We start from the raw sequence: 26,527 nt of genomic DNA, 5'->3' as shown, positions 1-26,527 counted from the left end.
ATATGTGACAATTTGAATATATTTCAGTGTTCTATTGCTCATTCCTTTCACATGATAGTTGACTTTCCTGAGATAGCATATGGTACTACAGCAACAATCTATTTCACTTTGCAGCAATATTCAGCAGTGCAAGTGCTCAAAGTACATGAGTAATAAAATCACTGTTCCTTCTATACTTGTTTTCCAGGTTAAGTAGATAAATGAGAATATACAAAAAATTAATGGTTCCAGATGTAACATCTACAGAATGTACAATAGTTTAGTACTTTTCTTGGATTTACACTGAAGATGAAAACCGACCAGCTGCCATCAGTGCATGCTTTCATGGTTACATTTTGGTAGAAAATTTATCTTTTTCAGAGTAAGATGGGGAAATCAGTGACACACTTGTTAGTCTCTGCAGACATGGGTTGATTAGAAAACATTAATCTAAAAACTCTGTCTTCCAAGTCTCTTTGGTTAAATGTCAGTAAATTAGAAGTGCATCCTGATAGTCTGAAAACCAATTTGAGATGCCTACTTATATTACCTTAAGTGAATTTAGTGCTTGTGAAAGGTGCCAGATGGGCAACACTGGAAAGAGGGGAAGCCATCTGTTCATATAACTGGTTTGGCACTGGCATTGGAAGAAAGTTTGCTTTAACTATGGTGATGAAAACTGGGGTGAAAGACTAATTTACTCCATTTCCTTTTGCAGTCCAAGAAATGGATTGAGAACTTGTTATAAAATGGTCCCTAAATAGCCTTTGGATCAATTCCCAGTACTTAAATACAGGTGAAAATGTAGCCCATACATAACTGAACAATCCAGTTGCCAAATGTCATGTTTTAATTATGGGGCTAGCTGCACCTCTGTCCATGTACCTGTCTCGAAGAAGTTGTACCTTTTCCCATACTTGTCTTATGGTGGAATTTCATTGTTCTTCTGTTTACATTAGGACTTAAGCACATGATTCTATGCTTACAGTGGCATATGACCATGCAGGTCTGACTATGTTTTTGCTGCTTGCCTTGCCTCGCCTCCCTTCAGAAAGTGATTTTCACCAACACTCTTTTAAGTATTTTTATTTAGCAGGTAAACGCAATTTGAGAAAACACATGAAAACCATCTACACATACATTTAATCTCATCTAACTTCAGGGTTGAGCATTTGACCAATGCCAGAATAATTGTTCAGACATTTTAAAGCACTAATTTATTAGAAAGATAACAGTAAGATGTTATGGTCTTCTGTAGGCCGAGCCTTCAGTATTTAGGTCTAATTTTAAAAGAAATTACTTAACTGAGATATATTAATTCAAATATGAAGGGCTGAGTCCTAAAAGAAAAAAAAAAAGAAAAAGAAATTTTCTTTTTTTTTCAACCATGTTAATCTAGTATTGAAGTGTGACGGTTATTGAAGACTGAACAACTACAAAAGCAAGAGAAATTAAAAAAATAAAACATACTAACAATGTCATTTTAAATGGATTTATACTAGGTAGGCAGCAGGCCAACTCTTCAAGCAGCTTAATGGCTGTGCATCTTTTCTCTGGGGGTGGAAGCTTAATGAATGTGAACCTTCTTCTCCCCTCCTCCTTTTCCCCCCAGTCCCTTTGGAGTTATTCTGTACGTTTGTCTAGTCAGTTTAGATTTGTAAGCTCTTTGGGGAAGGATCCATATCTCAACTTGGTTTACAAGTCCTATTAAACACTATGTACATAGATGGCCTAGTACACAAAGGAAGAAATATAAACATACATAAAATGTTTGGTTGGAGTCTTTTAGAACAATCAAGGTGATCACCTTTTCCCCAGCAGGTGACATTAACTTACAGTAAAATGCATGATCAAGACATTTAAGTAGGCGTCTAACAGATGGTACTATGATGCAATCAGAAAGGTAGGCTGCAGCCTACATCCTGGCATTCTTGCTGGAATATTTGAAAATATTTGTCCAGTCAGTTGATTGGCCTGCCAAGCCAATCTTACTTGTGTTGCCTGATTTTAGGAAGTTAATAATATTAACTTGGGTAATATGGGTTATAGGCTTGCCAATTAATTTGATTAGAAGATAAGCATTTTGTTTCAGAATTAGGCTACATAGTGTTTGCAAGGACTCGGGTATGACCAGCACACTTACACTGAGACAAATGTAGCCTTAAAGACTTTTGAGATAAAGGGAATAGTACTCAAACAGTAATTAAATGCTAAAATAATTAGTTAAAAATGAAATAATATTGTTTTAGAGATACATGTGATATTATATAGTGTAAAGCTTTTGATATACTCACACCTTTCTCGATAACCTGGTGGTAAGAGACAGAGAACCAGCCTTGCCTCTGGCATGCCAAAAGAGTTCAGATTCAGGTTTTAGTTCCTCAGTTTTTGAGTGGGAGGTGCAGAGCTTAGCTTCGATAGCTCTTAAGCTTCTTCTAACTTAGAGTTTTACTTAGAAGCTTTGGAACTCAGAAGCTTAGCAAAACTGGAATTTAAAACTCAGAAGCTTCCTTGGCATGGTGGGTCACCCCTCTTAGAGCTTGAACACTCAGGCCCTCCTTCTATGTTCAAACTTGATTTTCTCACCCACAAAATGTTATTACATGTACTTCATAGGCTGGCATATTTGTACGTATTGATGACATATTAATGGCATTACATCATTGTTACATCAGTTATTTTTGTCCTACCCGTTTTTTTTTTTTTTCTTGTGGTGGACCTGTTGAGTTTAAAAGATAAGAACTTAGGAAGCTCCCTTTGCCAACCTGCTTCCATGCATCCTTTATCTATTTATTTTTAAAGGTCACAGCCATATATGTGTGCTAACTTTGCCTTAGCTCAACATTCAGGATGTGTCCTGTAGGTCCCTTGCATTACAGCCAATATTCTTTAATATAAACCCATAAATCTATTATAATAAAACAAATATTCAAAATTATAAGACAATGAGAAATCAGTTAGAAAAAATATATAGGTAAGCAAGCAGGCTAGCCCTATAGGCTACACTTAAGCTTTAATGCAAGCTGTTAACAGGGCTTTGTAGGATTTGTAACTGAACAGAACCAGTTATGTGATAATTAAAAACAAAGGTTTTCTTCTGCATCTTGGGTTCTCTAGTCTCCCTTTCCCCTAAAATGTCTACTTAACCACACTTTTTTTTCTTCTAGCAGTTTCTTCTTAAGGGTAGTTAGCAGACACTTAGGTTAAGGAGGAGGAGTTCCTTTCCAGGTGGATAGAACCGCAAGGACCAATGGTCATATATGATACAGAAACAACCATGTTAGTGGGACTGTTTGATTAAAATCAATTATTTAGACTGACACTTCCCACTTGGTGATTTAAATTGTGGATTTAAATGAAGTTTCCATTTATACTCTCCAAAAAAAGGTGTGTTCTCATTGGTTTACATAATCATTAAAACATGTCATTTACAACTACACAGAGCCTTTACCCTAGATATGGTGCACTATTTGCTATCTAGGAAGGAGCACAATTGCGGTACTCATTATTTAAACAATTCTACAGCTTAATATTTTCAGATTCTTAATTGTTCATTTTTAGTACATTAGGAAATGATGAATGATATATTTTTGTTAATGATTTGTCAAGCTGCAGTAGGATGATAACTGGAATTTAAGCACACAACAGTATATAAAATGTATTTTTATTAAACTAAACTTTAAATGTTTGGGATATACAAACTTCTCGACAAAACGTGTTTCACATTTACAATTAAATGATTTATTAAACCGGGTTTAGGTGTAGTCAGTGATTATTTCAGGGCAGCCTGGGAAAATTTTCTAATGTGCCTAAGTGAAGTAACTGGAGTAGAAATGTATGTCTACACTAGAAACACTACATCGGCAGCTGTGCTGCTATAGCATGGACTTGTGGTTCAGTGATGTAAGGGGTGGTTCTGTCACTGTGGTAAATCCAATTCTTGGAGAGGTGGTAGCTAAGACAATGAAGAGTTCTTTCGTAGATCAAGTGCTATCTATACTGTGGCTCAGGTTAACTTAACTATGTCTTTCAGGTGTGAATTTTTTATACCCCGAGCAATGTAGCTAGGTTGACTGAGCCTTGGTCTACATTAGAGTTGGGTCGACATAAGGCAGCTTACGTTGACCCTAACTCTGTAAGCATCTAAACCAGTGGTTCTCAACCTGTTTACCATTGTGGGCTGCATATGCAGCTCTCTGTTTTGTGGGCTGCATCCGCACAATATATATACTACATGTATGGCCCTGAGGATGTCACACGGGTCGCAGCTGTGTGCTGATTGGGCCAAAAGTGCCTGGGGCTTGCAGTTTGAGAACCACTGATCTACACTAAAATAGGGCTCCTAGTGATGTAACCTCAACGAGAGGCATAATGCTTAAGTTAATGTAGTTAGGTCGGTGTAATTTCAGTGTAGATACTGCATTACTTACGTGAACTGTTACTGCCTTTCAGAAGCTGTCCCACAATGCTCCATGCTGACGGTTAAATTGGTTTAAGCGCTGCTGGTGAGGAAACCCACTGCTGACCCAAGGAGCACAGAGTGAACATGCAAAGCAGTTTAATTATTGTGGTGACTGTAGGTTGACGTAACTTAGGTTGACTTAATTTTGTAGTGTAGACTTGCCATAACTATGTTTAGGTGTAAACCAGGCCGTAGTCTCCTGATAATGAGACAAGTCTTCTAAGTTCGTTAGTCTGTCATTCAGACTTTAAAAACTAGTAGATCTCATCCCCTCCCTCCTCATTTTTATTCATAGAATGGAAAAGAGAGACAAGTCTTCCTGCTTTTTCAACTTTGAATGAATTAGTCCAGGAAAAAATACTTCCTTCATTTGTATCTGCAGAAGAGGCTACCACTTCAGAGTTAGCACTTAAATAAAGTCTGCTTCCAGATGCTTAGCTAGTGACTTCTACCATTTTAGTGGCATGACTTTGTTTGAAACATCAGCAAATATGTTTTGCTTGTATGGTTCATATTCAGTCCTGAAATTTACTAGGGTTGGCATTATTTATGGGTGATAATTAGATGCCCATGCCTAATGGCTGAAAAAGATGCTGATATAGCATCTACCCTGGCAAGAATATGATCCATCTTCTTTGCTGCCTGCAATTTAACTTTGTTGTTGGGTGTTTGTTTCTTCAGTGTCTCAAAGTTGTTTCCAAACTTCATTAGCAGTACAACAGGAATCTTTCTGCAGTTTGTCCAAAGCTATGGAAATATGCTGAATACACTGAAACCTATCTTATATATTTCTCTTTACTCCTGTGTTGACTACTTAGGCTGTGATGGTTCTGTCTTGTCACAATTTTCATCACATTGTTATCAGAATAGGCCAATTCTTAATAAATAGCTGAAATCAGTCAGTGGCTGAATTCCGTTGCACGTCTTGGGGGAGAATTAGTTTGGATCCTCCTGGCCTTTTCAGTGAACCTGAAAGCAAAATGACTGTTACTGAAATATTTTGCAATTTCAGCAGCACTTTCCTTTATTCCTGGAGCTGTACTTATGTCTCTGGCTAAAAGATCCATCAAGTGACCACTGTAACCATATGCTGTAAGTCGCATTAATTATCTTCTAGATTTCTTCATATCTTTGCTACTTTGGCAGCATTGTCTGTGAGAAAGCTACTCACCTGAATGTTTGTTGTCAGTTTGTAATTGCTTATACTGCTTCTGGAAGGGTGTTCCTGATATATCATTTGTTCCTGTAAGATAGACAACCCCGTCTTCTGTTGTCACAAAAACACACATTACTAGATCATTGTGTGCATTGCACCACCCATCAAGATGCAGTTTAACATATTTCCTGTCAGCATTTTTGCACAGTGTTCAATTTCCTTCTCATACACTGTATTTAGCCATCTTGCATACGAGCAGCTGTACTGGGTCAGACCAGTGGTCCATCTAGCCCAGTATTCTGTCTTCCGACAGTGGACAGTACCAGATGCTTCAGATGGAATGAATAGGACGGGGCAATTTGAGTGATCCATACCCTGTTATCCAGTCCCAGCTTCTGAAGGGTTAGGAATACCCGGAGCATGGGGTTGTGTCCCTGACCATTGTGGTTAATAGCCGTTGATAGTCCTGTCCTCCATGAATTTATCTAATGCTTTCTTGAACCAAGGTATACTTTTGGCCTTCCCAACATCTCTTGACAACAAGTTTTACATGTTGACTGTGTATTGTGTGAAGAAGTACTTCAGTTTGTTTTTGTACCGCTACCTATTAATTTCATTGGGTGACCCAGGTTTGTTTTTTATGTGAAGCAGTAAATAACACTTTTTCCACACCACTTCAAAAAAAAAAAAAAAATCTCTATCATGTTCCCCCCTCAGTTGACACTCTTGCAACTAAAAAGTCTCCTTGCATGGAAGCTGCTCCATTCTGCTAATCATTTTTTGTTGCCCTTTTCTATACCTTTTCCAATTCTAATGCAGGGTATCTTTTTTGAAATGGGGCAACCAGAACTGCATGCGATATTTAAGGTTTGGGTGTACCATTGATTGATATCGTGACATCATGATATTTTGTTTTATTATCTATCCATTTCCCAATGTTAGCCTTTTTTTGACTGCTACTGAATATTGAGCACTTGTTTTCAGAAAATTATCCACAGGGAGTCCAAGATCTTTTTTGAGTGGTAACAGTTAATTTGGACCCCATCATTTTGTTGGGATTACATTTTCTGATGTCCATTACCTGGCCCTTATCAGGATTGAATTTCATCTGCCATTTTGTTGCACAGATGCCCAATTTTGAGAGAGACCTTGGTAACTCTTCTCAGTCAGTTTTGGGCTTAATAAGAATTACTCAAGATGCCTGCAAATTTTGCCACCTCATTGCCTTCCAGGAATGGTTGCTCTGCTTGGTGGAGAGGAGCCTGCTTATAATGATTGAACCATGTGAATTTGTTGGTCCTGAATATAAACTCATTGATGACTTTACTGGACAATGAAGTAAGTCTTTTGGTGCATGTTTTAGTTACAGCACTGGTGGTGGTACCAGCTGATGAGACTGAAGTTTTGGACATTGCAGATGGTGGACATTCATGACCCCTTAGGTCTAAGCTGGATTCTGAGACAAAATAGTGGTAATCACTCAGAATATTACTCAGTGCACTGCCTTAAAAAAAATTGTAAATGAAAAAATACTCCTGCAGCTGTTTGTACCAGTGTTTAAATTGTATAATCTAAACCCAGTTTTGTAGGGAAAATAAAAAATCTTAAGGATTATCTAAATCTATTTAAACCTTTATTTGTAGCAACGTACCAAACAACTTGGAAAAAAGAGTTAAAATTCCTAAATGCCTAAACGTTACTTTTAAACAGGAAATCTTCACCGAGGATGTTTGATTATCATAGAATCGTGGAAGGAGCCTTGAGAAGCCATCTAGTCCAGTCTCCTGCACTCATGGCAGGACTAAGTATTATCTAGACCATCCCTGACAGGTGTTTTGTGCAACCCGCTCTTAAAAATCTCCGATGATGGAGGTTCCACAACCTCCCTAGGCAATTTATTCCAGTGCTTAACCACCCTGACAGGAAGTTTTACCTAATGTCCAATCTAAACCTCCCTTGCTGCAATTTAAACCCATTGCTTCTTGTCCTGTCCTCAGAGGTTAAGAAGAAGAATTTTTCTTCCTCCTCCTTGTAACAACCTTTTATGTACTTGAAAACTGTTACCATGTCCCCTCTCAGTCTTCTCTTTTCCAGACTAAACAATCCCAGTTTTTTCAGTCTTCCCCCACAGGTCATGTTTTCTAGACCTTTAATAATTTTTATTGCTCTTCTCTGGACTTTCTCCAATTTGTCTGCATCTTTCCTGCAATGTGGCACCAAGAACTGGACATAGTACTCCAGTTGTGGCCTAATCAGCGCAGAGTAGAGTGGAAGAATTACTTCTCCTGTCTCGCTTACAACATTCCTGCTAATACATCCCAGAATGATGTTTGCTTTTTTGCAACAGTGTTACACTGTTAACTCATATTTAGCTTGTGGTTCACGATAACCCTGAGATCCTTTTCCGAAGTGCTCCTTCTTAGGCAATTATTTCCCATTGTGTATGTTTGCAGCAGGTTGACTCAGCAGCCAGAGAAGGCTCAGCTGGTGAAGTTTCTTTTCATCTGTTTGCCAGGCAGTAAATGTTGACCACTGTTGACTTCATAGGAAAGTTCCAGCAATCCTAGGGCCTTGTCTACACTTACAAAACAGTGGAGGTCTACACATTGAAATGTTCCTCCTGCAAAAGTAATTCCCTGCTATACCAACAAAATAAAAGCACCGCAATGAGAGGCATAGGCCTTATGTCAGTGTAACTAGGACAACACGGTTTCTTTGTAGACACTGCGTTCCTTACATTGGCTGTTGGTTGTCATTCTTGTCCATTTCATGGCTCTGGAGCTGTGAAATTGACAAAAAAGCCAGCTCCTGGAATGTCTGGTCTCCGCTCTTAGCAGGCTGCCATCCAAGGCTCCTGGCTTGGGCTGCCACTTGGGCTCCCTGCTCCCTGTTGGAAGCCTTGCTGCCCTCTAGGGTCCCAGCTCCCTGCCGGGAGCATGGCAGCCAACTGGATGCCTGGCATGGATCTTCCAGCTGAGAGCATGGAGGCGAGAAGCCCCAGGGGGCAGCTGGGCTCCCAGGGGGCAGCTGTGGGGAGCTGAGAGCCCTTATCTCAGTCCCTCACTCTGCCCCTCTTCAGTTAATGAAAGTGCTCCTGGTGAGGACATGCACCACTGACAGAAGGAGGATAGTGTGGATATCAGCAACTGCAGTATTTAATGTGGTGGCTGTAAGTTGACCTAATGTAGGCCGACTTATTGTTCTAGTGTAGACGTAGCCTAAATCAGGTACCCAGAGCCAGGGAGTTAAACTGTACACACTGTAAACTTGTCTGGCATATGCTTTCTGTTCGGGCTAAAAGGCTGTCAAGGCTGATTTCCCCACTCTGGTACTTTGAGTGCAGAAGGTGGGGGCCTGCAAGGATTCTAAAAATTAATACTGGCCCTCCAGGCTTGTATTAAACTCCCAAGGTTACAGCTTTTTTCTGACCTTGGATGGGTAGATGCTGCCACCACCCAAGGGCAAAAACCACCTTGAGAACCCAGGAAGGCACACTTGGGAATTTCTTCCTGTGGGGTACCCTCAAGCCCTTTTATCCCCCTCCCTCTGGGGAAGAGCTGAGAAAGAAAACCCAGGAAATCATCTGTTGCCACCAGCTAATTAAACAATGTGTGCACAAACCTCTTGGGACACAAAATCCAATCCTGTTATTTAAGAAGGTAAATTTTATTAAAAACAAAAAGAGAGAAAATACATTTGAAACTCAGGCTATTGCTAGGTTTATAAAACCCACTTACAAAATTTCAGCATCAAGAATAACCTTCTTGAGGTCCAGCTTAAAGGTTACAAGCAAAACAAAAGCATTTGGGGTTAGCACAGAGGAGTCCACAAGCCATAAAGAAATAAACAGAGATAAACCTAATTGCGTCTTCCTAGATAGTTCCTGATCTACTTACATGTCTGGAGTTTTAAATGAGTAGTTTCTAGAAGATATTTCATACCTGGCCCAAGCTCTTACAGCATAGCTGCTCTGTCCCTTATCTCCGGGAGAACACCACAGACAGACAAAGGGGAAGTTTTCCCCCAATTTTAAGAAGTGCTAGCCTTCCCATTGGCTCTTTTGATCAGGTGCCCATTCCCTTCCTTTTACCTATGCAAGGAGACTTTTTAACTCTTTATAGGTAAAGCAAGTAGAGAACAGCTACTAACAGGGATTTTATAGCTAACTGGCTGGCTGGGTCCATAAAAGGGAGCTTACCCCCCTATTTCATTTATCACAGAGGCTGTCAAGCACTGTAGTAAAATGTTAATACCCAGACGCAAACATTACATTTAGTTGGATCAAAGACTGCATTGATGGACAGAGATGGTTGGGTTCCCTCATGGTGTGTTTCCGTACTGTCACCCACTCACATATCCTCTCTGGTCGTCTTATTTCAGCCATGTATTTGTTTACCAGTCCTTGGTGAGATGTTAATGAGAGGGGATACCTCTGTACATGCTTTGCCTTAGCGAGACTATGAGTTGGGGATGAGGTCCAGACAAACCTTTCATCTTCTTCACCTCTCTCTAGTTTGAAGAATATTGTTTTTTCATGGCACTGAGTGAAGCTGCCCAGCCATTTCTCCTTGAGGAGGAAGAACACCCTTTCTAGGTGGATAGGCTTTATTAAAAGAAGCAAAACAAGTGATTTGCAAAAGCATACATGATGTGAATTCTGAACAAAGTCTGGTGTGGAGTGAAGTGTCCTTAATGGGCCATCACCACATAATGTTTGGCTCTAATATAAATTTTACCTGGTGGGTGCTACGTAGGAATACAACACACATGTATGATGCCAGTACATAGCCAATATTAAAAACTACAAAAAACAAAATGACACATGCATATAAGCAGGATAATCATACTTAGCAAATCGTAACCATTGACGCCTTACATGACACACTTTGGATATGACCTTTTATATCCTGAATATTGCCATGGTTAAACAACTGCAACAAATCTTGTACAATCAGACAGCATCACAGTAGGTTCCCTTTCTCAGAAAGAAAAATTTCTGATCTCCAGAAGGTATGTTCCTTCTGATGGTCCAACAGGCAGCCAGACTAGCCTTTTCCTTGCTTTGTAGAGATTTACTTTGGCCTCATTGCATCTGCTTAACTTCTGCCTATTAGGGCATCTCCCAGAAGCTGCGCGTCATGATCTAAAAAGTCGCCTAATTAATGGTGTGGTTTTTTGTTTTTTAAGATAAATTCACAGTTGAGTTGGAAAGTGTTTGCATTCCCACATACTCTGGGGAAGAAGGTTCTGTAGTGATGTGAAATAGCAGCTTAGTAAATGTTTGACTACCTGGCTCAAGTACTGCAATTAATAGATTAAACTGGATACAAGTAGACAGAATATCAGTGCTTCCCAAATAGCAGAATGGAATTGGCTTGAAGTACATTACTATCACACGTGTCCTTTATTCAGAAATGTAAATGGGCAACAGTCCAGATGCTCTGTGGCAAATGCTTTAACATATTTCAGACCTTAAGTTTAACCTTAGCTCTGAATTTCTGGGTTCATAATGCTTATTTTTGGGATAGAGAGAGCTTTTTTTTAAAAAGTGTTTTACCCTAAAGCATCTTTGAATTTGGACTCCATCTAAGTATAGTCTTCTTGAGAAACTTCCTTTTTGTCAGTCAACATTTCATATATGGATACTAAACCCTTTTATCGTGTTGATATCTCTAATAAATTGAGTATAAAAAATATTGCTCCTCTCGGTGGTACCAGAATTCTGGTGCCTTGCAAATTCTCTTCCTAGTGAAGGATAAATCAGTGACATGGAGTCTAAGTATGTTTGAAATGGTACTTGATGTAATTACGTACACAACAGTCCTGGATCAGGTGGTCACAATCAGAAGGCAGGCAGTCCCTTCATGGAAATCTCAGCCTAGTACCAACGATGTACAAAATCAATTCTAGCAGAGCGCAAACCTTACTGCTGTTTGTAACAGCTTCATCTAAGTCAGGGTTTCCCGAAGGTGGGGCTTGGACAATCCCAGGTGGTCTTCCCTGGGTGTAGTTTGCAGGGAGTGGCATGGGGGGTTGTGCCCCCCCCCCCCCCAAAAAAAAAAAAAAAACAGTATACGTTGGCAGAGTGGCAGACTGCAATGGCTCCCGCTCAGGGCTGGAGGAGCCCAGCCCTAGAGAGTGGCAGGGGGTGAAATGGAGCTGGTGGGTGGGAGAGAAGGGGCTGGCCCCGAGGGACAGTGGCTGGAGGAGGCTGGAGGGTTCACTGTTTTTCCCGCTCCAAGCTGCTTCACCCTGTAATCCGCGGCTGTTGGGGGTGGGAGGGTGAGTGTGGCTGATCCCAGGACTGGAGCCGTTGTCCAGCTGGGTAGGGAGTGGGCAATGCTTCCTTGCCTCTGCTGAGCCAATGGGCCAGCCCCTAGGCCACCCCTTCCTGTGGCCATGGTGCTCAGGGGGCGTATCTCTAGGGGGAGCCCCTGGACTCAGAAGCTCCTCCCTGTGCATCCCATTTTGGACACCCAGCCAGAAGCTGCTGCTCTCTGGCTGCTGTTGTCAAGAGGCAAGGAGTGGGCTGGGCCTGGGGTGCGAGGCCACGGAAGGGAGCTTGGGGTAATGGGGGAGGGAGGAGGCAGGGGGGCTAGGGAGGGGATGGCTGGGGGATGCAGCGGGGGCCCAGTGGACCTCAGGGAAAAAATTTTGGAACACTTGATCTAAATGGAAATTTACATAACTGATATATCCAGAAAAGCACTTTCAACACTACTTGCTAACAGACTACAAGTTGTAAAATTACGTAATGCTGCCAACTGGTGACTGTGCCAAAGGTAGATTTGGGAAGTAAGAGGAAGAAGAATAGCTTCTTTTTTCAGAGAAAGTGAATTACCTTTCAGAACATAGCAGCTGTTTCCCACTGCTGTGAATGGGACTGAGGCAATAGGCTGCCCACTAGCAGCCCTGTGTGCAGCAGGTGAGTGGAGGAGTGACTGTCTTTGTCTATTCAACAAGGTGAAGGGGGTAATATTTTTTTATTGGACCCACTTCTGTTGTTGAAAGAGACAAGCTTTCGAGCTATACAGAACTCTTCTGTTTTTGCCTGTGGTACTCTGTGGCCCTCTCTCTTTTGAGACCAGGGAAACAGCCATTTTCAAAGGTGACAGTTGCTCATGAAATTATTTGAAAGCAGTGTCCTCTGTTGCTGAAGATGAAGTTAAAAACAATTGCACCAAAAAGACAATTAATTATCACATTGAAATGTAACTTGAGCTCATGTTGTCAATGTGCTGACAATATGGGAACTGAAGACTGTGTTGTTCCATGTAAGATATTTGGGACAAAGATTTGACAAACTGCTAAACTTAGAGGACATACTTTTACAATCTAATTCACAAACTAATGGGTGTACTTCTAAAATTACAGAACTCATTTAAAACTTAAACTAAATGCCATAAATCTGTGGAGGATCTACAGGATTTTTAACAAGTAATTCTATCCAAGTAAAACTCAGCTCAGTCATAACTATGGAGACATGTTCAATGATTTGAGTGCAGAGTGCCCTGAGTGTTCAGTGTTGCATGGATGCAGAGGGCATGAGTTGCAGATTATCTGACAGTGATCCCAGTCAGAATCCTCAGTTAAGGCATAGAAAGGCCTGGTATACACCTAATAGCTACATCACTCAGAGCTGTGAAAAATGTCACAGCCTGCTTGGCATAGTTAGGTTCACCTAATCCCCACTGTAATTGCAATTAGGTTGAAAGAAGAATTCTTCCATCTGCCTAGTTGATGCCTTTTTAAGAAGTGGTTTACTACCTACATTGATGGAAAAATCCCTTCCGTCAATGTAGCATAGATGCTTCCCTACAGCAATAAAGCTGCAATGCTGTAGCTGTGCTACTGTAGCGCCTGGTGTAGACCTATCCTAAGTCTCATTATCTCATGACAAGGCATTCTTAAGAGAGCTTGGATAGTACCAGGGATAGTTATTCTAACTATGTACTTCACTTGCTCAAGAAATATCTTTCCAGTATTACAGAAAATGTTCCATATTTTGTTTTGTAATGCTAGGGTGAGGACACTAATTTTAAAGTGAGATAAAGCTGACCTCTCTCCAGGAAGGGTGTGGCAAGCTCTGTAAAACTAAAGAAATAGATACTTCATGCCTGTCCTCTGCAGATATTGAGGCAGTGTGATCAAGGTTTTAATGTCTTCTATTAGATCTTGATAGGCTGAAGGTATTGAGTTCAAACCCATAGCCATCAGTTCTGGTTTATTGATCATAAATGTTGTGCTTTGCTTCTTAGAAAGTAGGTGACCCATGTGTCCCATTTCATTCCCAGCTGGTAGCTTTCATGCTCAAAACTTGTTCCTAAGATTTTCTTATAGCCATTTGAACCAAGCTATGCACTGCCTAGTTCAATAAAAGTTATTACCTCACCCACCTGGTCTCTATAAAATGGACATTAGTCAAGTTCTCATCAAAGTATATGCCTAAAATCCCTTTATTTCCTATGTATTTAGTTGATGATGTATCACTGTTGTCAAACTAGTGAGAGTTAGTTGTGGCACTTAAAGCCCTGGAAAGCTCAGCCACAAAAATCTGCCTGAAAAATTTATTGGGGTAAGCCCAACATTCTTCTGGTCGGTGATTTTTGAACACACTGCAGATTCTAGCATCTTTATGAGCAGCCATCCAGTCAAGATTGTTGACGTTACCTATCTCAGCTCTGTCAATAACATGGGTGGCAGCGAGAGAGAGCTTGAAGCCCACATTGCAAAAGCATCAATAACAGGGCACGTAGTTGAGAATGTTTTGCAAACCAAACACCTTGATAAGTAGAGAGATGGAGTTAAGGTTATATTATGCTTCAGTGGTCAGTATTCTGGCCTATGGGACTGAAACATGGCTCCTCACTGTGAAGATTGAAAAGAAGTTGGACATCATTTGGATGAAGCATCTCTGAATTCTGGAAAATGTCAAATTGTAGAAATTCAAGTGGAATGAAGATATCAGTTTTCTAACTAAATAGGTCCCACTTTGTCAAATGGTTGTACAACACTTAAAATGGCGTGTTCATCCGCTCCAAATGCGAACCAACTTCGCAGGGAGAATCATCTTTGACTTGGTGCCATTGAAAACAGAAGGGGAAAGATTCTTCCCCAAGGAAGACCTAAGACATGATCAGTCCCCCACCGGCATCTTACTCTGTAATACACTAGATCTGGCTCAGGACAGAATTTCATGGATATGCATAATGCACTTGGTGGCCTCTGTACTGTCCCACCAACAGCATGAGAGCTAGCTTCTGCGCTGTTTTCAGGCTGGGAAGAATTCTTGGTGTATTCTTGACCTTGCAACCTCCAAATTCAAGAGACTGGCCAGAAGGCTTCAGAAAGTGAAACGAGTGTGTGTTGGTCCCTCAAACAGATCTTAAAACTGCTAAATAGCTTTGAAATGAATGCTGATCCCGTGTCTAGGAAACATATAATATACATGTTTCTTGCTTTTTCAGGACCAAGAGTGATTCAACTAAGGCACTTACCTGTTCAGTGGAGAGTGGATAGAATTTGGAGGGAAGCCTCTGCTGAATATGCAAATATGTGAAACAACTTTAGATGATATCATTCTTAGGGTTTCTGTCATTGTTTATGCTCAGAAGAGGGTACTGTTGCACACGAGTTTTTCTTGAGTAGCCAGCAGCAGTGTGAGGTCTGTTCTCAGTTTCAAAGGTGCCCAGTCTCAACCAGTTTGTCGGTGTACGTGAAATGGCACTATGAAAGCAAAACTGATTTCCAGTAAATGTGTAATATTTCATTCTGTAGGGGAAGTACAAATGGTAAAATCCAGTACAAAACTCCAGTATTGCCTAGCTTGCAAACTGTTTTGAAAATCACAGAAGTCTAGGCTCATTGCTTCAGATTGTAGTTAATGGTTTGAGATGATCACAGTATTTAGTTGTGTGGTTAGGTACAACCTATCCTGAAGGATGATCACTCACTCTCACAGATCTTGGGAGACAGGCCATTTCTTGTTTACAGAGCGCCTCTGAACCTGAAGCAAATAGTCACCAGCAGCTACATACCACACAACAAAAACACTAACCCAGGAACCTATCCCTGCAACAAACCCTGTTGCCAACTCTGTCCTCATATCTATTCAAAGGACACCACATAGGACACAACCACATCAGCCACACCATCAGGGGCTTGTTCACCTGCATATCTACCAATGTGATGTATGCCATCATGTGCCAGCAATGCCCCTCTGCCATGTACATTGGCCACACTGGACAGTCTCTACGCAAAAGAATAAATGGACACAAATCAGATGTCAAGAATTATACCATTCAAAAACCAGTTGGAGAACACTTGAGTCTCCCTGGACACTCAATAACAGACTTAAAAGTGGCAATTCTTCAACAAAAAAAACTTCAAAAACAGAGTCCAATGAGAAACTGCAGAACTGGAATTAATTTGCAAACTGGACGCCATCAAATTAGGCCTGAATAAAGACTGGGAGGGGATGGGTCACTACAAAAACTAATTTTCTCATACTAATTTCCTCCGACTGTTCCTCCACACCTTCTTGTCAACTGCTTGGAATGGGCCACCCTGATTACATTAACCTCGTTACCACTACAAAAGTGATTTTTTTTCCTCCCTTGGTATTCTACTGTTGAGAATAGCCCACTTCCACTTTAATTGAATACTCGTTAGCACTGACCTCCCACTTGGTAAGGCAAGTCCCATCTCTTCATGTACTGTGTATATATACCTGTTTGTTGTATTTTCTACTCCATGCATCTGATAAAGTGGGTTTTAGCCTACGAAAGCTTATGCCCAAATAAATGGTAGTCTCTAAGGTGCCACAAGTACTCTGTCTTTTTTGCTGATACAGACTAACACGGCTCCCACTCTGAAACCTGTCCAGCTCAGTTGTTCACCTCAGTCCTATTAGATTAATGGTGCAACACCTTTGTGGAATTCAGACCTCAAGAATGCCTACTGCAACAATTTGCTTATTAAGCTGAATTATGTATTTTATATGGCAACATAGATTTAACATTAGATTTGTTTCCTGCCATCAAAAGTCTAGCAGTCCTAATTAAAAGCAAGGAGAGACATAATTTTTCTATAATTATAATTTACTATAAACTCTGTAGCAGAAGTCTCTACTTTTAAAGATGAGTGAAAGACCTGGTCATGTTGGTGACTGGATTACATATTCATTTTTAATAAATTGATACTCTGTTGAACAGAGGTGTACAAAAAAGTAGAAAAACAGAACAGGCTTTCAAACTGTGGTTACAACAAACAGATGTTTAATATGGATGAATCAGTGCTGCATCACTTGCATTTAGTAACATTTGACCTTTAGGTTAGAGGTGCAGGTTTAACTTAGTGGTGTGAAAGTAGATTATGGCATACATGAATATAAACTGAAAAAAGACTGGAATATGACCTTTGTGATGTGCTGAGTATACTTGAGATTAAGTGGCTTCTTCAGGCACTGGTAGCAACAATGAACAACTTCTGTGCTATAGAAAATGGGAATCGTCAGTTGAGGACTGACTTTTCACATAAACACACTTGGGAGTATGTGCTTTGGCATGGTAAGAAGCATTGGAGTCATTCTAGAATGCATTGCTGATTTGATTACGGTTAGCAAGTTGTGTGCGATGCTGCAAAGGGTCTGTCCCCAGTTAAGTGTCTCATTGTATTTGCTTTCACAGGCAGCAGGTCTCTGAACAATCTCTTCCCTTCTCTGCCACAGCTTTGGTGGTGGTGGTGTATTAAATGTTAATTTTCAAGTAAATTTAAACTGGTTATATGGTTTTTATCAGACTGGTGAATTGGAATAGGAGAAAGGTGCTGGAAGGAAATAGTTGAGCCTCAACCAATGTGAACAATAAGCTAAAACAGCAAGGAGTCCGATGGCACCTTAAAGACTGACAGATTTATTTGGCCATAAGTTTTCGTGGGTAAAAAACCACTTCAGATGCACAAAAGCTTATGGCCAAATAAATCTGTTAATCTTTAAGATTCCACTGGACTACTTGTTTTTTTGGATACAGATTAACAAGGCTACCCCCTGATAGGATAAAACTTTTTTTCATGGAGGTCACTTGAGTCTAATTCACAGGTTTCAAAATTGTCTGTCACGGAAGTTGGTAGAAGAAAATACAAGTATCTGGATCCATGAGTGGGATCCTCTTAAAGAGAGCCATCTGTGTTGCTATTAGAAACCGGTCTAAGCGCTCAACTAAAGCACAGAATTAAGGAAATGTTTGCTCAAAGATATGGCAGGAGCACATATGCTTCATGATAAGAAGATAGGGACATAGCTCTTGTATCTATACTCCTCATGCCTCGGCTCTGTTCTTTTGGATCTATCAATGTCATTGGATCTAGATGGTGTCATTTGGGGAGAAGGCAATCTATCCAGAGCAGCAGCAGGTGTTGTGTCTTCAGGTGTGAGTTGCCTGGGAACAGTCTAACCCTCATTCCTCTCCTTGCATAACACTGTCTTTGGTAGTGGAGGCTCAATCTTCAGGATCTGCTTTTGTTACATCTGTGGTGTGATTATACTCATTCTGAGCTTACTCACGGCCTAAAGACTGAGCACGGGCCTAGAATTGTTGTCTGCCACATTGAATCAAAATGCTGTTCTGCTCTGGTGTCTGAATGTCATAAAGGATGTTGACAAATAGGAAACGGTTCAGAAAAGAGCTACAAGAATATTAGATGTCTGAAAATACTATGTAGCAGTGTGACTAAAGCTTAGTCTACCTAGTTCAGTGTTTCTCAGCCTTTTTGAGACCAGGGACTCGCTTGCTGCCTTCCTAAACTGTCAGGGAAATCTCAGACCAGTGCCAGTCCACTGATAGGTTGTTGAGAAACACTGACCTATTTAACTTGAGAAAAGGTTGGGGCATCTCTGGGAGAAAAATTTGGATAATAAATGGAGGCTTAATTTAACAGACAAGGGTATGGAAGATCCAATGACGGGAAAACTATTCAGAATAGAAATAAGCAGCAAATTTTTAACATGGATAATTAAACTGTTCCAATGGTTATCTCGGGGATGTGACGAAAAATCCATCCTTTGGTCTTTAAATCAAGATTCGATGTCTTTATAAAAGGCAGTATGTAGCATTACAGCTCAGCCAGGAGTTACGGCTTTGATGCAGGAACCATTTTAAATTCGGTGGCTTGTGTTATGAAGCAAAGTAGACATAATGATAATGGTACGTCTGGCATTAAAATCTGTGCATCAATAGAGTTTGTCCTGCCAACTTGCAGTCAGGTGGTGTGTGTCTGTGTTGGAAGCAATCATGTTATGGGGTGCTTCTGGAATGGTACTGCAAGTCCCTTATCTTTAATGAGCCTTATGTACTCCAATTATGTGAACAGCTTCACCTATGCCCTACACCACAATAAGGGGGGAGTCAGTGGAACAGTCCTCTCCTGGACATACCCTTGGTTAGCTAAGTAATTTTGTGGACGAGTATTGAAGAGAGAGCTTATTTTTTCTAGTCCTTGATTTAAATTTGGTGGGCTGCCAATGTAGGAAACTGCTTCAAGGGTCTAACGCTTGATGTTAGGGTGTACCTCTATGTTAAATCAGATTAAGTCAACCATGAAAATTGAATATTAGAGGATAGGGTTGTACAAAATCAGTTGTATTGACTAATGGAAGCTAGCTAAAAATTTTGTGCTTAATTTACTATCTTTTTGTACCTCAAAATGTGTCCAGTGCTATTAATATATTTACTTCTATCTGCTTGATTTCTCTAGGCTTTTAGCACACACTGTATGGAACTGTCTTTATACATGTGTACAATCTTTGTCATTATCATAACACTTCATGCCTTAAAGAAAGTAAAAGTTAAGATTGAGTACTGTTGTGGTGTGCATCAAAAAAAAAAAGTGCATGGAATGCCAAGTAGTGATTGTACAGAAGCCTTGCCCCATTCACTGTAGTGACTTTCAGTAGGCACTTCAATTAGCCATGCCCGTATGTGCAGTTGATCTACGCTTTTTTCAATATTAGTAAAAATCAAGGCCTTATTTAATAAGGTAGCTGTATAAATACAGAATTAATGTTTGAAAAGTAAGGACCAAATATAAGCCTAAACAGTAGTGCACCCAAGTTGAAATTACACTTGTGGGAACTGTTAACTTCTCACGTTAGGCTTCAGAGCTACATCAGATTAATGATAAAAAGGATAGTATATAAAATGAGCAGCAACTATTGGGAAAAAAACCTCATCTGTAAATACCCTAAAATAAAATACAAAGGCAGATCTAAGGATGTGGTGCAATGGGGCAGCCACTAGTAGTTGCTACTGTGTCATGAGTAATTCTATTTATCTTTACAAATTTAGGATCTTTATGACAATAGTGGGGAGTGTAATAGAAAGCATCTCCACTTCAGTACCAAAACTCCATAAATTGCTTCATATGTTCCAAAAACAGAAGCCATCTTCCTGATTTGGCAGCACAAAGCTGTCTTTAACTCATTGTGCACTGATCAGCTTCTTCATGGTTCTCTTTCATGCTCTTCATACTGTATCTCCTTGTGCCTTTAATCTTGTAAGCTATTTCAGATAGGGAAACTTCTGTCTGGTGCAGTTGATTGAAGCTGTGTACAGATTGTTGGGATTTCTGGCAGTAAGCATATAAAACACATTGATATGCTTCCATCAGCAAACTTAAATCTAGCGAAGTAATGGGTTCACATGTGCCAGAGCTGGTGGATAGCAATCCTTTTTAAAATGACGTGCATGCTGTTTGTGACATATATAAATTCAGTACTATGGAAACTTATTTTCACCGGGTAAATTGAAAAAAAATATTTGTATCTGTTGATAGATAGGATAGTGGTCATTTTAAAAGAACCAGATGGCCATTTCCCGCCAATCTTTATTTGTTTTATGGTATCACTGAACCCTCCCCCCCCGATCAGGATTAGGGCTCCATTCTATGAGACACTGGAAAAACTCCTTTGAAGATAGAGACCCTGAGTGGAACAGTGTGAAATCTTATTGGGTTAATGAGGCAAAAAATGGTATTACCAGTGGTTGCCCCTAAACTGTGCTGGTAACCACTGCTGTGAGAATATGCTCTGGGAGACAACTGTTAAACTAAAATGCTTTCCCCAATCAGTGTGTCAAAGACAGGAGGGTGGAGAGAATCTATTTTTAGCTTTTAAAATGGAATATGCCTCTAGTTATACTACAAGTAGTAAGTTGGGTGATCTGTCTATACAAAACGCCACATGGACATAGGAATTTTTAAAAGGTTCATTAGTTTTCATTCATAATTCTTTAACACATAATTGATTTAAATTCATTAGGATCCCTAGTCTATTTCGTAGACTGTCTATTGTTTAGTGTGAGGCTTCATTTTTTAATTTAATTTTTTGGAACCATTATTGAAACTTTTTATACTAGAAATACAATTTTTTTGCCTTAATTATGAAGGAATTATTACTTACTTTAAAGGCTACAGTTGGGTAAAGAATACAACAATAATGCTAGTTTGTTATGGCACTACTCTTGTGATAACTTTTTTTATGTATAATTTTTAACAAAATGTGGTTTGTAACGTTAAGCTTCAAGTATTTAATCTTCATTGTTGGATCCATTAAAAATGTGTTCAGATAACTTGGTTGTAAGAAGGGAATAGCCACATGTTTTGGACAATGCCTTTATAGCTTTTGTTAAAACATTTATTTTTTGGAAAGGTTCAGTCCATTTTACTGTGTGATGGCAAAGGAAAAAAATAAGACTTAATCATTACTGATTTATGACATACTTAAAGGAAATAAACCAAAAATAAGTATGCCCATACCTCTAAAGGATGCCCCCCCCCCCCGCCCATTGTTGGAGATTACTCTGAAATCGAGCTTTCCGGATGCATTATGCTTTACTGAATCTTCTATCACTAGAATTGCTTACAACAGAATATACAAAATTTCACTGGTATCTTTTTCCCCTTTAGTTAAATCCTTTTATTGTTTTCCCAAGTAATGACCCTAAATATTTGGAGAATGTGGTACTGATGCAATTAAAACAAAGGTCGGGGGGGCTGTATAGGGGAAAAATACTAAGTGGACAGCCTTGTGAGTGACACTTTAGCTCTTTGGTTATTGTCTCAGACTTGAGAGTTTTTCATGGAAGTAAAAATGAAAAGCAATTTCTTGCTAAATATTTACATCATTACACATGAACAAAGAAGCCAGAGATGTGGAGGTGATGAAGCATAACAAAATAGGATGCAGGGCACAAGGTTGGTAGAGGGTGACCTTTAGCTGAAGGCAGTTGGCCTGCTCTTTGAGTGATCCACTCTCTTGAGTGGCATGTAGACAAGCATGAAGAAAATAGAGAAGAGAAGAAATTGAGAGAGAACCCTTGAATATGAGGGGAAAAAACATGCTGTCCACTTGCTTAAATATCTTGGAGATACTCCAGTTGAATAAAGAAACTCCAAAGATCTAGAAAGCAGATCCTAGCACTTCATTATATGCTGGGATTTCTGGCACCTTCAAAATATTGTTTAGTTGATAATAGCCATCAAAATATCAAGGAAATTTGGTGGTGTTCCCAGTACTGGTCATTTGCCTTCTATGAAAAATGTCTCTCAGTAAAATACAAGCTTAACCGTGAGCAGAACCAGTATTACTTGAAAACAAACAAATAATTCCCCCCCGCCTCCCCCAAGTGTAGTAAAAAGTAGGATACAATTGTGGGCTTAAGGCAAAACTAATGTCAGTTATAACCTATTAAATCTTAGATACGTTATTGATGTGATAGAGTGCTACGTTAAATTCTATTACAAAATTAATTAGACTGAAACTTGGCACAGAGTGTCAGCAGAGTAATAAGTTACTTGTACTTTTCATGACTGGTAAAGGGGTGCTGCATAGTTCTTTTGGTCTCATTATGGTCTTTATTGGTATGGAAAAGAAGAAAGTGTATTAATTCAGATAAAAATTCAGAACCCAGTGAGACCTCCAGGGGACCTAGATGAGAAGAAAAAATTGGACTGAAGAAAACGAGGAATTATGGCAAAGTAAGCTAATTCTTCAGGACACGAAAAATGGGAAACTGTGTTATGGGATGTGATAAATGAAGGGGGCTGGGTAGCTCTCTTTTATGGACACCCAGTTAGCTATAAAATCCCTGTTAGTAGCTGTTTTCTCCTTGCTTTACCTGTAAATAGTTAAAAAGTCCATGGGTGAAAGGGAGGGAGTGGGCACCTGACCAAAAGAGCCAATGGGAAGGCTAGAACTTAAAATTGGGGGGAAAAAAAACTTCCCCTTTGTCTATCTGTGGTGCTTTCCTGGAGAGGAGGGGCAGAGCAGCTATGCTTTAAGAGCTTGGGCCAGGTGTGAAACATCATCCGATCATACCTAGAAACTACTCATTTGAAACACACAGATATGTAAATAGACCAGGAAATATCTAGGAAGATGCAGTTAGGTTTATTTTTTTTATTTCTTTATGGTTTGTGGACTCCTCTGTGCTAACCCCAAATGCTTTTGTTTTGCTTGTAACCTTTAAGCTGGACCTCAAGAAAGTTATTCTTGATTCTTAAATTTTGTATTTTTTTTTTTTTAAATCTAGCATTAGCCTAAATTTCCAGATATATCTTCTTTCTTTTTTTTATTCTTAATAAAATGTACCTTTTTTAAGGATAGGATTGAATTTTTGCGTCCTAAGAGGTTTGTGGAAATGTTGTTTAATTAGCTGGTGGCAACAGCTGATTTCCTTGGTTTTCTTTCTCAGCTCTTCCCCGGGGTGGGGGGTGTGTGTGTGTGTTTGTGAGAGAGAGTGAGTACATCACAGGAAGAAATTCCCAAATGGGCTTTCCTGGGTTCTCAAAGGGGTTTTTGCCCTTGGGTGGTGGCAGCATCTACCCGCCCACGGTCAGAGAAAAGCTGTAACCTTGGGATTTTAATACAAGCTTGGAGTGGCCAGTATTAATTTTTAGAATCCTTGCAGGCCCCCACCTTCTGTGCTCGAAGGACCAGAGTGGGGATTCAGCCTTGACATGGGAGGAGGACGCTTTTAATCACTATTGCTTAGAAAGGTGATAAACAAGATTAGAAAATTGTGAAAGACTTCAGGTACATAAATTGAAGCCCTCAAGCTAGCTGCTATGGAGGCAAAGAAAAGCCAGTGCTGTTGAACTTTATTTGCAGACTTTAATGACTAAACAGGAGACAATAATTCAGTATTTAACATTAAACAGAGTTTAAGAATTGGTGTTCAAGGAGAAGGTAATGAACAGTATGTGTGAATCTTGGCTAAAAATTGGGATGGTTAAATAAAAATACACTAACTCCTCACTTAGTCGTCCCGGTTAACATTGTTTCGTTGTTATGTTACTGATTGATTAGGGAACATGCTCATTTAAAGTTGTGCAATGCTCCCTTATAACGTTGTTTGGCAGCCGCCTGCTTTGTCCACGGCTTGCAGAAAGAGCAGCCCTTTGCAGCTAGCTGGTGGCGGCTTGGAACCAGGGTGGACTGGTAGCCCCCCCATCAGCTACCTAAGTCCCTGTGCAGCAGCAGCCCTGGAGGCTATCAACTGCGGGCAGTTCAGCTGTCCCTCTCCCAACTGCCATGTGCTGCTCCTGCTCTCTGCCCCGGAACTGCTCCCGGGAGCCTCCTGCTTGCTGTGTGGGGCTGGCGGTGGGGGGGAAGAGGGAGGCTAATATTGGGGTCTCCTCCTCCCCCTTGCCATCCGCTTACCCTGTCTCCATGGGGAGGGGGTGGGTGGGACGGGACATGACAGGGCTTAGGACGGAGGGAGCTTGCAGGCAGGAGCTGCTGTCTCAGCTTCCTGATCTAAAAAGGCAGTGTACTTAGTCTCTCTCCCTCTCCCCATAGGGTGTGTCTCTGTCTCTGTCTGCCATGCTGTTTCCCCTCCCTCCATTTGTGTTGTCTTGTACAGTGTGAGGCTATATTAACAACTATGTGTTAACCCTTGGGGGCTCAGCTGATTGCTAGTTCATCATTTAGCAGTAAGGCATTCCCTGGGAAATATCCCATCCTCTTCCACCCTCTAACTTCATCACCTCAACCAAGCTTCACAATCATCATTGCTGTATACAGTATTAAATTGTTTAAAACTTATACTGTGTATGTGTGTGTGTGTGTGTGTACACAAGTCTTTTGTCTGGTGAAATTTTTTCCCTGGAACCTAACCCCCGCCCTCCATTTACATTAATTCTTATGGGTAAATTGGATTTGCTTAACATCATTTTGCTTAAAGTTGCATTTTTCAGGAACATAACTACAACGTTAAGCGAGGAGTTACTGTATATTTCAAGCTTCTGTTTAGGGTTGTTCAGGGTTGATCACACAGGTGCTGGAATGAAAGTGGGTTACATGAAGCAATTGTGCTTAAATTTAACTTTTTAAAAAAGAAGTCTTTGAAAAAGGGTGGAAGGTATCTGTGCGGAAACACTAGTTAATGCCACATACCTAGGCAGGTTCTGTGTATCAATCATGCACAAATTGAGTGACCTCATGACTCTTCAGATTATGGTTAGTCACGCATTTCAAGCCCAGTGGAAATGGACCTAAAGGGTAAATGATCGAGCCTTTTCATGTTAAAACAGACATCAAATAGTAAGAATAAATAACTGGTTACTAACGGGCTTACCAGCTGCCATAGACTATGAATTAAACTTGATTTGATAACTTTGGTTTAACCATGCACGTATTCTGGACTACGAACATGCATGGAGGCACATTGATCAATATTTTATGACTTCAGCTACTGAGGACATAACCATTACTGTTACATAAGGCGTTTATAGTTAACCTTTCTAAGGCCAAAGTTGACAAATCTTAATGGCTAAAATTAAGTCCACATTTAGATACCTAAATGGAACTAGCCTCTTTCAGAAGTGCAGAACAATCATTTCCTAGTGGGAACACCTGTGGAAATCAGTTAAAATTAAAACCTTTAGATTGTAGCTTTGCTGTTCTGAAATATTTCAAAAATAATAATTGCCAAGTAAAAATATCCCCATTGAGGTATGAGTTAATGGAAATTTTGGGCCTGTAATTTGAATTTTCGAAATACTAAATGTGTAGTGTGGTATTCACTACTTTTGCTGAGGTATTATTTAAGTATCTAAGTGTGAGCTTCGTCCATTCTGAGTTGCAGGGCCAAGAGGAGGGAGAACTGAAAAGTTACTTATAATTGCTCTAAGCAACTCACTTTAGTGTTTAGAAACCATTATAAACTTCATGAATAAAATGAATTCCCATTTTAAACTGTTTTTACTGTCATTCGTTAATAAAATTAAGTTTTCTAAAGTCTTTGAGAAAAGCCACATAAGAATTAAATTCTATGGTTAAAAACAAGTAAATAATTTTAGGTTTTGGGAGTTTTTCCGGAGCTTTTTCAGAAGCATTGTACAATTTAAATCTGTAGGTCATACTTGAGAACTTGCAGAATGAAAGCCATGCCCCCTAGCCTGAAGCACTGTGGACTCCAGCAGGGGTTCCCCCATTTTGTGGGGTTATGGGCACCTCAGCCTGTTACCTCCTGTGTGGGCAGCAGGTCCGTGGGTGTAGGCAAGATTGTGATGCTGCTGCCAGGTAAGGAAGCATTGGGATGTGCTGAGCACCGGCTGCAGCCCTGCAAAACATGCCTGTAGCTAAGAAAGACCTGTCTTGGTGCTTCCTTTCCTGGCTGCAAATCTGCCTGTGGTCCGGTCTCCTTTTCCCCTACAGCCCCACCCCCCAAAATGAATAAGCAGCAGGCCTATTGCCAATATCCAAATACCATTAACGTTAAAGTCAGTTGGATGGTTTGGTTCCTGGCAAAAGTTGCTATTAACATGAAGTTTGTTAATATCGGGGTTGCAATTAAGCAACATCCACTGTAACTCAAGGTGAGCTGTATGAGCCAGTAACGGGGCAGTCTCCAAATACTTGAGTAAAACATTGG

General features: G+C 40.2%; 1 protein-coding gene across 4 annotated transcripts in view; it reads left to right on the top strand.

The window, feature by feature from the left end:
- DIAPH2 (diaphanous related formin 2) overlaps positions 1-26,527 on the top strand; it is an 807,400-nt gene that overhangs the window by 11,754 nt on the left and 769,119 nt on the right. The window lies entirely within an intron of this gene.

The sequence above is a fragment of the Natator depressus genome, chromosome 9 (genome assembly GCF_965152275.1).
Source record: "Natator depressus isolate rNatDep1 chromosome 9, rNatDep2.hap1, whole genome shotgun sequence".
NCBI classification, from domain to species: Eukaryota; Metazoa; Chordata; order Testudines; family Cheloniidae; genus Natator; species Natator depressus.
Note: the sequence above shows the minus strand (reverse complement) of the source record. Positions and strands in the feature narration are given on the sequence as shown.